The sequence below is a fragment of the Cyanistes caeruleus genome, chromosome 1 (genome assembly GCF_971803275.1).
Source record: "Cyanistes caeruleus chromosome 1, bCyaCae1.hap1.1, whole genome shotgun sequence".
Lineage (NCBI taxonomy): Eukaryota > Metazoa > Chordata > Aves > Passeriformes > Paridae > Cyanistes > Cyanistes caeruleus.
Genome location: NC_141701.1, coordinates 19,784,353 through 19,798,937, shown reverse-complemented (window position 1 = coordinate 19,798,937; position 14,585 = coordinate 19,784,353).

Genomic DNA, 14,585 nt, shown 5'->3' with positions numbered 1-14,585 from the left:
TGAAAAAAGTAAAACTGACTTCAGTTTACTGTATGCACAAAACAAATTACCAAAGGAAGACAAATATTTTTGTTTCTTTTTTAATCTTGTTCAGGTGTATTTATTTTAAAGGGTGCTTGAAATTTCAGAGTGGAAATGGACTTTTGAAATTGTTTTACTTTCCAACACTGTATGCCAATAAGTTGCCTTTTCACCTTTTTCTCAGCTTAGTGGCTGTATGAAAAACCAAAATATAGAAAAGCAAAAAATCAGACTACAAATCAGTCTCCACAAAATTAAAATATTCTATTATTGTAATTTGAGATAGATGGTATTTGTAGAGAAAACAACCCATTCTCATTATGAATGAGATTTAGTTTTACTTTTTCACACTGATATATAACCTTAACCCTTGAGCAATCCCACAGAAATGATTTTATATTGTTAATGTTCAGTGTGAGACCCATTGAAATAAATGGCAGAGATTCTATTAACTTCAGAAGAGTCAGATTAATTCCTGATCTCCTTGGATGTTAGAGTCTGTCCTGGTATCTACCTAGAAGCATAAGAAGGTAAAGTACCATCACAGAAAAAGATTATGTACCTTTGATGAGCATCATGTCATTTGGTAATACAGAGAATTTAAATCATATAGTACAGATAATTAATCAGTATCATATACCAGATTCTTGTCTTTGTGCTCACCTTTATTGACCTTCACATGTGTGGCATCTTTCTAGAATATAATTTCCAGCAAGTTCTAAGGTTCAGCTCAAGCCTGCTTGAATTTACCTTGTTAGCAGCTATGGTACTGTTTAAGGTTAAGGTTAGCATTACAGGAGGGAAGCTGGTTAGGGATGCATGTGTTTGGAAAAGGAATTCTGTGGAAGGGAATGCTCCTTTTCAGGAACTGTTTACTGTTCTCTTTTATGAAGGGTACTTTCTATTGCAGTGGAAATGATGGATTAGATTTGTTTGTGGAAACTTGTGAACTTCCATTGTTCAGGGGTCTGCAGTGCAGGACACACTTGCAGACAAGTGCAGGCGGTTGGCTGGGAGACAAAGGAAAGTTTTGCTGGAGGACTCACTTGGAAATGATGATTCCAGGAAGTGAAAGTTTGGCTTAGCTCACGTTGTGATGAGCTTAAGATTTACATTCATTCAAATTCCTTTGCAAGTTGTGGATAGACAAGTGAGTTTAATCACCGATACCTTTCAAGTGGACTTTCAGCAAATGTCAAACTGCTGTTATGGCACCTTCTATGGCAAAAATGCATTTTAACTGAGGGGGAAAAAAAATAGTTTGTTGGTGCAGTATAGGCTTAAACATGATCCAATATAATGTAATTTATCATTCTTTATTTTGTTTTACTCTGTGATGCAATTAGAAACAGCCAGGCAACATTTCTGTATATTAAACTCTTAAGGGAAAGAATATGTCTCTTCTTGTGCACTTTGAAGTGCCTCCAACACCTTGGTTCTTTATAAACTGCAGTAATAATAATCATTTATTGCTATGCAGTGTGGTCTGGTTTCCCGTTTACATCCAGTATGATTGGTTGTGCTGTGTCGCTGTCCTGTTCATCACTTCTCACCTTGCACTTACATGCAACTTCTATTATGGTTATTTTTAGAATACATAAGGCACTCAAATAACATGATTACAAGTGTGGAACAACAGCTTAGGAAACAGATAGGAGGATAGTTCACAGAAAGAAGCAACATACTGCACCTAAGCTGTGCAAGATCAAACCTGACACTGTAAAATCAAAGAGAGAGTGTTTAATAGGAAAATAATGTCATGAAATTCCAATGACTCCTCCATTTTTAAAGTTGAGTTACCATCATTTAATGGGTTTGTAGATGTATTAAGAAAGTTCTATATGTATGTATCCACATGTGTCTATCTATATAGGCAATATATGTGTGTAAATACGTGCACATACACCTGGGATGTGTATTTATATGTGTGTGTTTTACAAAATACTCAGAAAACAGTGTGCTGCAGGAAACAAAACAAACAACTATAATACTGTTTTACATTTCTGGAGAGAAGTAAAATGACCATAAGTTTCCCTTTTATGGAATCTGAGCAATCTTCATAGAAAGCCTCATTTTCTGTCAGCTTCAGGAATGACATATATTTACATGCATTCAGACAGCTTGTGATGCCTAGAGGCAATGAGTATCGGGGAAAGGAGCAGTGTGGAATGCTCTCCCAGCTCTGGCTGACAGAGGGTACTGAGTGTTTTGTTCCAGTTGTCAGTCATTAGAGCACCCCTGCGATTTCTCCAGCTTCCTGCTGAAGGCTGTCTTGGGTTCTTATCACCAGGATGGTGCTGAGATGGTGGAGGCATAAAAGAATCTTTATCTCCCCTCTTTATTTCAGTGTAGCAGAGGAATGAGCCCAGTATAATATGACCACTACAGGTAAAGTTTGTAAGTCTGTGTTCCTCAAGGTATCGGCGTTTTATGAAGTCTATAACGTACCAAGTAATGGACAAATTTTGCATCAGATATAAATATTTTACTAATTACTAATTACTTTTTACTGTTGAATCAAATACTGTAACTGGTCCATAAAAAATGCTACAATAATATTTTGTTTGAAAAATAACATACATTTTGCATATAACTGAAGCAAATTTAAAAATTATTATAACCCCTCTTATCACAGGTATTCTTTACTATAATCCTTCTCTGAAAATGCTTGCTTGCCCTAAACCGGTTAGAATATCTATATTCGCTTCTGCTGATGGCTCTCACAGCTGGAAACTTTACTCTAGTCTCAGGTCAATTTTACTTACAGTCAATATAGTCTCTTTTAGTTTTGGTTTCATCATTTAAGTTTAACATTCCTTTTGATGCTCCCTCACTTGGCTCACATTTCTCTGATCATATTAGGTCAAGGTGTGTATACAATTCACTAACATCCAATGAGACTCTGGATAAAGCACTGGCTGGAGGTTTTATAATTTGCCTAAGAGCATAAATTTACTATTACATGTCTGTATTGATGTTACATTACTTTACATCTCTCAGAGTAAGAAAATGCAGTAAGACCTTATTATAAATAAATAAATTATACCCCTATAGATTTTAATTGTTTTTGAATCATTAAGGCTTGATATTCAAATCAATGTATGCATCTAATATAATTTTAACATGTTGAAGCAACGTAATTTTCACCTAAAACTACTTTTAATTTTAATTTTACTTCAAGAGGGATTGCTAGAGGTCTTAAATAGTTGTCAGAGATGTCCACGATGAGGTAACATCTGGCCGAAATTTAATGTTTTTAGAAAAGAATTCATTTTAAGTAAACTCAGCCTGAAACAGATGAAGGTGCAGCCTTACATATAATCTTTAATTTTAATAATTATTCTGGAGAATTTGTAGTTATTGAGAGCAGAGAACATGGAATAGGTTATAAGCATTCCAGCTCTACTGCTTAGAAGCCCATAGAATAATACAGTCAGTAAAGAGGTGTCTGGGGACATTGGTTGACAAGGTCAAGTGGTTGGATTTAATCAAATTCATTTTGTAGCTGGAGATTTAGTCATGGTTATAAGACAGAGAAGTCATCTCAAATAAGGAAGCCTAACAAGAAAGCAATATATCATCTGCATGAAGTGAAATATATTGCTCTCAGCCATTTAGCTTCATGTCAGAATTAAAGGAAGGTTTTGAAAGTACAATTCTAGCATGGGCTATTTGAATACAAGTAAGTGATAATGTAAAGCAGTTGTGCTTTTTTTTTAGTGATATTGTGGATCTCTGGTAACAATCAAACATTATTGCTACTGGGATACACTGATGTCATAAACTGGTTCAGGACAAAGATCTGTATTTCATTACCAGTTGTATAGTTCTAGCATAAGGAACTGTTTTTCAACACCTTCTACAGCAATCATGGAATTTTAAGGCAGATATGGCATTAGTTTCACACAGAACTGCTCTCTGACTTTCTTACTCTGCTTGAAAATGGAGAAGACTGCAGGAGCTCAGCTGCAGAAGCAGAAACTGAGCTGTCTTGTAGAGCATTGCTCATCACTTCAGTTCAAGATTCTGATCATATGAAATGTTTGGATTTTTGAGTTTTGTATGAACTACCAAGTTTTGGAACAGATAGCCTGAAATTGTGATGATGTCAAGATTGGCAATCCTCTCAGAGAACAGGGGGATTTGTTATGAATCACTGATCAATAATTGTTCCTGGTCTAAAATTGGAACCAGAGTTGCTGTGTGTCACAAAGGACATCCTCTTGTGTTTTAGACTTTTTACTAGGTTCATTTAGTGTATGCATGCCTTTGTGTTCTAAGATCAGCTTGTTATAAATGCCTTTCCCTGAGTTTCAAAAATCTGAATGAGTTGAACTTATTTCAAATTGTTTTCTTGCATTAAATTCAAGATACTATTTTCAATACATAGGTATTAAAAAAAAATGTATACAACCCAAAATGTAATAATAAAAGTAAAGAAAATAGATTAAAGCTGTGTATTTTTATAAAATGGAAGTTTGTTGGAATCAAAGGCTCTAGGAATAGGTCTATCCAATTGTATCACCCAGTCCAAAGGAAGGAAATTTAGGTCAAATTTTCCTTTTTCTTTTTTTAATATTTAACTGAATTTTGAAGTTATAAATGAAAGTGCTTCAACTTTTAAAAATTTATTTTCATAATGTAAAATCTACCATGACAGGCATTGAGGCATTTTGCTGGTTAGAAGACTAAACTTCCCATTCAAGGAGTCTATGCCACTAGTCCTTAAATATTATCCATGATTCAATATTTTTTCCGAGTCTGATCTCTAAGAACTATCTTGATCATGGTAAAATACACTTGTTTCTCATCAGCATTACTCATAAGCCATTTCTCAGGTTACCCAACTTTCATTTCCTGAAATTTCTTTTTTTTTTCATACCACAGTGCACAGGAACAAGGATAAGATTCTAGGACAAGGAGTTAGGAGTAAGAACAAGAGAAATATATTGACAAATACTAAAGAGAATATGAAAGGTAGATGATAGAACCACGTAAGTAAGTGAATAGGAATTGAAAATAATGTACCAGGTAGCTAATAGGCAAAATAAGCCTATATAATACTCATCAATATTTTTCGGCCTTTCAAATGATCAAAGCTTTGTTTCCATGAGGTAGAAACTGATGGTTCTTCCTGTAGGTTCCACATCTTGCATCCAGAGCCTGTCTGCCAACCCCCCAGGCAGAATGATGGGGTTGGAGGACAATTAAATGGGTGCATTGCTGTTTGTGGTATTAAATTGACTGTTGCAGCTCTTCTTGCAGCATGATTACAGTTAAAAGATGTTAAAAGTCACCAACTATGGGTGATTTAAGAATAAGAGAAATGTTAATTTCATATAAGTATTGGCTGGCAATCTTCTACACTGTAAATGTGTACAGGGAAAAATTCATAACCCATATTTCTGCCAAGATAATCAAAGGTGATTTGAGCTCACCTGCAACAGGATTGCTAAAGACAACCAATGAGATATCTGAGCAGGACTTTCAATTTTAAACCATCTGATAGTTATGACACTGGTTTTCATCTATACATTTAGAAATATTTTGTATTTTAAGAGACACAGGTTAGCCATTTAGATGTTGGTATATGAAGCACTGAACAAAATAAAAACTGTCTGCTTTGAATGCTTACCACCAAGCTCCAACCTTTTAAAATTGCTTGTGGGGATATTCTCTATGGCTCAAAACACCAAAAGCATTAGTTCAAAAGCCATTATGTGTCCTACTGCCAGAAAGATTTTTATGGAATAAATTAATTTGTGCTACAAGTGTTATAGCCCAAACCTAAATCAATATTTGTGGTATTAATCAGCTGAGACTGTCATAGAAAACTAATTTATAATATTATACATTTTTCAGTTGATCTATGCATGGTAATCATATGAAATCCACATCCACTTCTATGTTTAGCTATTGTAATGAGTTTTAATGTAATATTTAGATGAATAACTACTCAAAATTGTCAATCAGTCTCTAAATTTGAAGAAACTTTGTACTTTGCACAACTGAAAGATATTAGAAAAAAAGTACATCTTTGGAAATGTTATTATTAATTATTTCAGTAGCCTACCTCTACTTATCAATGGCTCAAACAATATTTTTCATTTTACAGGAAAAAAGGAATAACTTCAGAACCCTTTAGAATATCAATTATTTTGTTTTATCATCACAAGAAGATGCATTCTGGGAATGTCCAAGTACCATACACGTTAGGAGAACAGAAAATATGATGGAACTATCCATGTGTATAACAACAGGAATAATGACAATAAAATTAAAAAAAAAAAAAAAAGAAAAAAGTTTGGTTTATTATTTATTTTGAAAGAGGTAAATTTTCCATTCTGTCATCCTAAAATTCTTAGGCCAGAAATAACATGGACCCTCATGCAGCTGATATACAAACTAAAATGATGGGTTAAGGTATTGGTGCTATTTGGAAGCAAAGTGGTGACAATGCAAAGGAAGCAGTGCTGTTAATGATGTAACAAAAGCAAGAACACAACATGTCTCTTCAAAATAACACAAAAATTCTTCATTAATAATTCCAGTCTGTAATTCAGGAGTTGGATCAGCATGAAAAACATATATAAAAAAATTTGCTTTTTTTGTTTGCACCAGTCCTACAGAGTGAGTGAAAGGGAATTTAAAATAAGTGCGAAACCAGATTGAATAAATAAGCTCATCTGTGACTGTTTGAGTCTATTTAATGCAATCCACCATTTCATAGCTAGAAAATGGCCACAGGAACAACTTCCAGGGAAAGGATCATTTAAACATTGAAAAAAAATTATTGAGGATTTGGTTGGTCAATGTTCATAAAACAGGAGAATACAAGCAGGAATACATGACCCATATATTAGATTGAATTGTGTTTATTATATAAATACTTTCAAATAAAGGGAAGCTGATTTGAATGAAACAAGCTGTATACACAAACTCATAGATCTAACAGTTAGCTTTACTTAGTTGCTTATATCAAAGTGTAATGCGTGCAAAGTAATTTGTTTTTATGTTTGGAGAACACTACTCAGTTGTATTGATGAAAATGATTTTATAAAATTGAGGGCAACTTTCTCCTTTGAGTTCTTGATAGCAAAAGGCTGGGGAGTGATTATTTTCAGGACTTTTATTTGGAGAGCTTCCACCTTAATCCTTTTAAAATCAGTGGCTGGGAAACAATCATGAACTCTGATTTTCTCCTTTATAAGCTGGTGTAATTCCTAACTATCAGCATCAGTCAAAGAATTGTCTCTAGAGCAACATTTTTGGAGGCAGCTTGATTCAAAATTTAATTTTAATTTATAAGAGGGATTAAAAAGGAAAACTGAAAAGAATTCTAAGTTATTGAGACACTTCAGAAAAATAGCCACCCCATTTTTACATTTTAAAGTGCTACATGAATTTTTGGATGTTACTTGTGGATTTTAGAAGGAGAGGGGAATTTGAACTAAATTTTGTTGTGAGCAGATATAATATGAAGGAGATAAACACCTCGTATACTGCCAATATCTTCAGAGTCAATGGTGCATTGAAATCAACCAACTTTGAGAATAATTTAGCTTTGTAAAGTGGGCTACTAAAAACCCTGTAAGTTTTCTCGAAAAGGATATGGGGTTACAAACTACTGAGGGAAATTGTACTTTCCCTTTGTTGTTCAGTCCACTGGACTATTATAACTTTCACTTATTTTCTAAGTCTGCTGTGCAAAGCATCTGGTTCCTAAGGTATAAAACCTTGGAGGGTCACACTTTCAAAAGACTACATGGGAAGATTTCCTTTCTAATGAAAGTCAATTGTATTTACAGGATTATGGCAAAAATTGAAAAGTTGCATAAATTATGAACATCCCCTTAACAACCCAAAACATGTCCACGCTGCTGAGAAGAACCTAAAATCTGAAAAAGAGAGTCTATGCTGGCACAGACTTTGAAGTTTCAATTCTATTCTTATTCATTATGATGATACACAGTTTTTTATATACCTCAAAGTGGTAAACAATGCAGTTATGATACATACAGAGGACAATTCATGCAACTGCTCTGAGGGGGGGGAAGTTTCATTTGCACAATATGAGGAACAGATAGGACACAAGTACAGATGATATCATATACTCTACCCACTATCACTGTGCATTTGTGTAAGAACATCCTTTCAATAGATATACAGCAGAATAAAAACTTGTTGAAAAAGTTGAAGTTGATGAATGTCATTATAATGCCATAATGTAAACTGGTATAATGATACTTATAGAGGAATCACCATATATGTTCCCACTTTTCTATTTTTAATGTCTTGATCATGCTTTTATGAATATTTTATGCAACCTCCCTCACTGAATTTGGGCAAACTCTGATGCCCATAGTGTCTAATTTGGCAAGAGTAGAAACACTACTAACAGTTTTCAAAATAAGCATTACATAACAGTTGTGGAAGAAGAAAATGCTATTTTACTACAAACTCTGCATCTAGGGATATACTTTATACTCACATCACTACTTCATGAGATTTGCACTCTGATGTCATAAACAGTAATTTGACAATATTAATGTTATCTTTTCAGTGTTAAGATATGTCTGCATGAAGTTCTGCTGTTGGCTTATCTAAAAAGAAATCAAGATAGAAATAAAGATTTTTAAAGCACTACAGCTGTTCATCCCTTTTTTTCTTCTATTCTACTATCCCTTAACTTTCCTTCATTTTTCTTGTATCTTATTCTGAACTCCTTCCACTCTGGGCTTATAAGCTTCAGCAAAGTTCATGCTACATTATTGTTTGCATGTCTGAGCAAGGTGCCTCTCTCAGAAGCCCAGACCATACAGTGTTAAGACTGTGCTAAGGGTAGCATGTTCCTGGGGAGGGTAAGGTCATAGAAAGCAGAGAAGTTCTCTGAGCTGTAACAAAGTTGGCCTCTGAAGGCCACACACATGCCAAAACAGTAAGTTACTGCTGCTGTGGGCTGCAGTCTTGCTACTGGCAGAAATCTGCAATGTGATGGGGCATTATATATGTTTCAGTACATTTCTACGTTTTCAGTAGCCATCTGTAAGCAGTGGGGTGAATGGGCTGCATTTCAGACAGCCAAGGTATCCAGGAATAAGACATTGTCCCTTCCATCCCACACTCCAGATGCTGCCATGTGTGTGATACAATATCTTGTTGTGAATATGTGTCTGTATTTTCAGCTTTGTTCAAAAAGATATATCTATGCCACACCTGCTAAATTTTCTTTACCAGCTGAAAGCACAGCACACAACAGGTTAGCTTGTGCAAGTCAGTTTTGTAGTAGAATCCTGCTGATATTGAGATATATTTTTTCCTATAGGAAAGCATGGATGTCAATATTAGGAGCTGAGTTGTATGTACAATTTTTCAAAAAGAGATGAAACATTTTTTCAAGGCATTACTACAATCCTGTGCAGTGAAAAAGAGTGTTTTACATTATCATGAAGATCATGGCTATTCTGTGATTCTGATTTAAAGTTGCCCAAAATGTCTAAGCAGTTTGGTAGACTATCAATTCGTTCATCTATAAGATTACCTGAACAATATCAGAGAGCATCCAGTCAGGAAATGAAGAATAATCTTTGCCACTATTTTTGGATAACAAATAAGATATAAATTTTAATGTGAGATGAAAAGTATCTTGCATAACTGAACTATCAAAAGAGATCAGTGATTTCTGCTCTAAATAAATACATGAAAAGAGACAGCAAACTGACACTGTGAAAATGCTAAGGTTTGCACCAACCAAAAATTAACTCAAATTCAGAGAACACCCTATTCAGGAAAAGTCTGCTTAGGAATCCAGAAAGTTTCTGAGGTCACCATTTATTTCTAAGCTATTCTCTCTCCATATGTAGTGGACATGGGTTCTGGCCTCTAAAAACTGGCAGATCTCCCAGAATGGATGCAAAGGTCTGGACTATCAATGTGCAGTCTGACTCAGCACTGACTCCAGCACTCTATGAGCCTGGCTTCCCACATTGCTGCATCCACTGAAATCCTGTGGCCAGGAACTTCACTGTAGGGTTGTGATCATTCCTAGGGAGCAGAATATTCACAAAAAATTGTAGTAGCAATTCAGTTCTAACTTGTCTACAGGACTGGTTGGAAGGGCAGTTCATATCCATTTCTCTCACCCATTCTCTTTGGATATCCTCAGATCTTCTGTAGGTTCCTTTGCGTGAGAGGAATCTGCCTTGCAGCATTTTTTTTCCTGCACAGCATCTAGAAACACATTGGAGGAGTCTTTTCTTCTTTATTTCAAAAGCCAGAGGAAGCTTTACTTCTAAATTCAAAGCTCAGACTGATCATCCATCAGCTGCCCAGAGATATATTTAGGTCTATTTTCTTACTGTCTTAGAATATATGTATGTCTGGCATGACCACACAGAAAATCTACACACTGTGAAATAAGAATAAACTGTAGATTTTTCCAAGAGCTGGGAAAAGTGTGAATTGTCCCATATTCATGCTAGAGAAGTATTCTGAGCCTTAACAATTTCTTGCTCAGTCTAGTTAAGTATTTCACTACTGACTAACAAAAAAGAGGAATAAAGTTCTAAAAAGATATTCCATGCACTCTTTCTTATGCTTTAAGTGGATAATCTTTGGATTCCATTAACTTGGAAAATATCAGCTTTTTCTTTTTCATTAAGAGCTAAAGAACTAAACACTATGATTAAGATCATGGAAGAATGAAAGAATCCAGGTCCTTACTATGGAAATTGCAGCCTAAGAGCCCAACAGAACCCATTCAATTATATTTTTAACATTACACATTCTTATTCGGTATTATGAATAGTCAGAACTTGGTTATGCATAAAACACAAAAATTAAGCATATTTTCTTCCAAAATCAATTGCTGCCTAAAACTCATGGTACCTTCATTACACAGCAGTGTCTTTGCATATAATCTGTATCCAGATTCATGTGAAAATTCTGGAGTTAATTTCCTCAGTGTACATTCTTCTTTTTGGCATTTAAAAAAATAATATAAATATAAATATAAATATAAATATAAATATAAATATAAATATAAATCCATAGTCAAGGGGTTAATTCAGGTTCTAAGAAAATATTTCAAAATTTCAGTATTTCCTCCTTTCAATGAGAGAATGGAAAGATTGTTCTAAGAATCATTGAGTTTTCTCCAATGAAGGACATTGTTTTTAAAATCATGCATATTATCTGTGTGCAAAAAAGTTGCTAACACTTGAAGATCATGAAATCTAAGCTGTACTTTTCCTAGTTTCTTTGCCAGAATATAGTCATCCAAGAATTTAAGTCTTAAACAATGATAACCATTCAGTTAGAGGGCTTCTATAAACCTTCATAGAATTCTAGCAAGTATAGAGAGTCGGAAGCGATGAAGTTCAAGACATCTAAGAAGTAAACCTCCGTGGAGGTTATTTTCTTCTTCTTGAGATATTGTAATTAACTAAGAACATACACCTTCTGGACTGGTCCACTGCTCACATCCAGCTACCATTTTGGTTGACTAGTTTTTAAACTATTCTTACTTCATTTCCTAACTATCTGATAGTTACCCTGAGTTTTTTGACAGATGGGCACCATTCCCTCAGTACAAAAACTGGACACATTTTTCCCCTGCTCACATGCTGCAGCTGCCTCCTGGGCTGTGCTGGCAGAGCACTCTGAGAGCACTGTCTGGCAGCATTCAACAGGTGACCACAAAGAGACAGAGAATGGTGCAGGCACTGAAACCTTGGTATGGACAACATTGTAACTACATAGCAGCTTCTCCAGCAGTTCCGAAAATTATGCAATTAGGGAGAGAGAGGTAATATGTAAAATTTGAAAGATCTACTCTGAATGACTCTCTCTGCAGGTTAACAGAAGATGCTGGGCCTATTCTTGAGCCCTGAGGGAAAGCTACGCTGCTCTACTCGTGTTCATGTGACTCAAGCCCCTGCCACAGCAAAAGAAAGTGGCCTTGCCCCCAGAGCTTATCGGAAACAGCTCCTGGGGAGCAGCACCGGAGATTGGCTTAACAATAACACAGCGTCAGTGATCACGCACAGAGCTTGAGCCCTGGCCCAGCCTCAGCAGCTACACACGGCCTGCTACAGATTTTTTTCATCTGGGATATGCTACAGGCTACTTGCTCTGACAAACTAAATGGGTATTTAATACTTTCCACAAAGTATTAAAATATACTAAATAAGAGTTCTTCTATAAATGACAGAAAATGGCTCATCAGTTTACACCATTAATTACATTAATGCAGCAGACATATGTATGGTTTTTTTTTGACATTTCACAAACAGCTTTTTTAACTTTAGGTAAATAGGTCAAAAATAACCTGAAATACATACAAATGACTAAGTGTAATAATCCTTTAAGATATCAAACATGTCTCTGAATGGCCATAGAAACAATACAACTTTATTGAACTCTTTTGAGTTGAAGAAGCAGAAAATAGCCATAATGCTTCAGAATAGACAAAATATGCAACTAAAATTACTATTTAAATATTAACAAAAGCAGGAGTCAGCACAAAAATTGTTATGTAATTTACCCTAAACAGTATTTAAGAATAAGCCCTTAGAGACTCTTGCATTGCTTCATTTTGCGTTGCTTTTTATTACTTATTTGTAACTGGTTTGTACCACATAAAGTTACTAACTTTTAAGTTAGAGTGACAGTTTTACAAGTTACAGTTCATACATTGTTCAAACGTTGGAAACTGATTACTCAACTTCATTCTTTAACATTTAAACAACAGTAGGTTTAAAGGCAGTATCTGTCAAACTGCCTGTGCAGACTAAAAACTGTGGGAGAGCCTGGCAACAAAATAGAAATAAATGGTCAAGCCATATGATGGAAAAGACATTACTATTTCTAATTAGGGAACCAGACTGCAATTTAAGAGAGTTGAGAATGCTGAGAATGTATAAGATAAAATATTAACTTAAATTTGAAAGATGGGTATCTCATCCATGTAAGTCCCCTTTTGAGCCTTGTTCTGTAACAAAATCATAGCAGAGCATTTCACTTGGTGTATTCTTATCACGTTTATCTATTGCCATAGAATACCTTCCTGCAAACACTACCACTGTCCAAGAGCCTACACCTCTAGGAAAGAAATTGAAACACAAATTTGGCATGCCACAATTACTTCAGCTAAACAGAAAACGCTTACTATATAATCATATTCTTTAAACTATCTGAACAACAACAAATGTTAAATATTGCTCACAGATTCCATCACATTATTTTCTTTAATAAAAAAGTGGTTTTGTAAATTCAGTTGTCATTTACAAATACTATTTAAAAAAAAATATGATGGAAAATTTTAGTACATTGCCATGTTAGAATTCTTGCTACTTATATGAAGAGTTTTGCAATAAAAAAAGAAGCATGGCATGTGTCAAGACATCAAGTCAAAAACTGCTTCTGTTTAGAGCATTTTGACCACAGAGGTAAGACTGAAAGCAATGCTAAACAGTTTACCTGAACATAGATCCTGCTAGTGAAGCTCTAAGAATACTTCCTGTTGTATTACATTCATGTGTCAGATCTGAAATTTCTGGGACCACAGTAATAAAGACATTTCAGTATCATATAACCTTCCTTGGCATCCATGAAATCAGGCTGATTCTCTTTTGTTTGTGTGGATAGCTTTATTTTTTCCAGAATTTTTTAAAAGTTAGTGTTTGACAGCACTGAGAAAGTGGTTATGGGCGTGCAAATCTTGGCAAGGCACTGAGATACTGTCTAATCTTCTCACAGTGGGTCACTTACAACTATATGCGGAAATGAGATTATTTAAGAACGTTCAAGAGAAATTTTGCACAAAGACACAGACTGTAAACGTGAGAATTGCTAATAGTTTTAGCTTTGTCCAAATACTTAAGTGGTGTCTGTAACAGGAGCGTCAAATGTTGGCTTCTACCGTGCAAGAAAAAACGCTCACTATTATCATTGTTTAGAAAGGCGAAACTAACGAAGCCGAGGGAGTCGGCCGGCCGGCTTGTCTCCCTCGCTCACCTACGGATGAAAACCCGAGCGCTCGGGGCGCGGGGGGAGCGCGATGGCCGCGCAGCCAGGACTCCTCAGGCTATCGCAGCTGAGGGCAAGCGGCCAGAAGACCGCAAGGGAAGGACTCTGGCAGCTCGCCCGCCCGTCCGTCCGTCCGTCCCTCGGCGCAGGCAGCGCCCCGGGCTCCGGGCGGCACCTGTGAGGCGCAGCGGGACCGCTCTGTCCGGAGGGGGCGGTGGGGAAGCCGGCCTGGGCCGGGGCCGAGCGGGACCGCCCGGCCCGGAGCGGCGGGCAGCGCTGAGGCCGAGGCCGCGGGCGGAGCGCGGGAGCAGCCGGGACACCCCGGGGATCCCCGTGCGGGCCGGGGGGACTCGTGCCGCTGCCTGCTGGCACCGAGTTTCTTTACCCGTTCGCCCGCCGTGCCTCTCTCAGGAAAGTTGCGGCTCTCCCCGCCACCAGAAGCCCTGACAGCGCCGGGACGATTGAAGCCTCCCGCCTCGACAGCCCGTGCCCCAGAGGCAGGAGCCGATTTGCATGCGGACTTGTCGCTGGTAGTA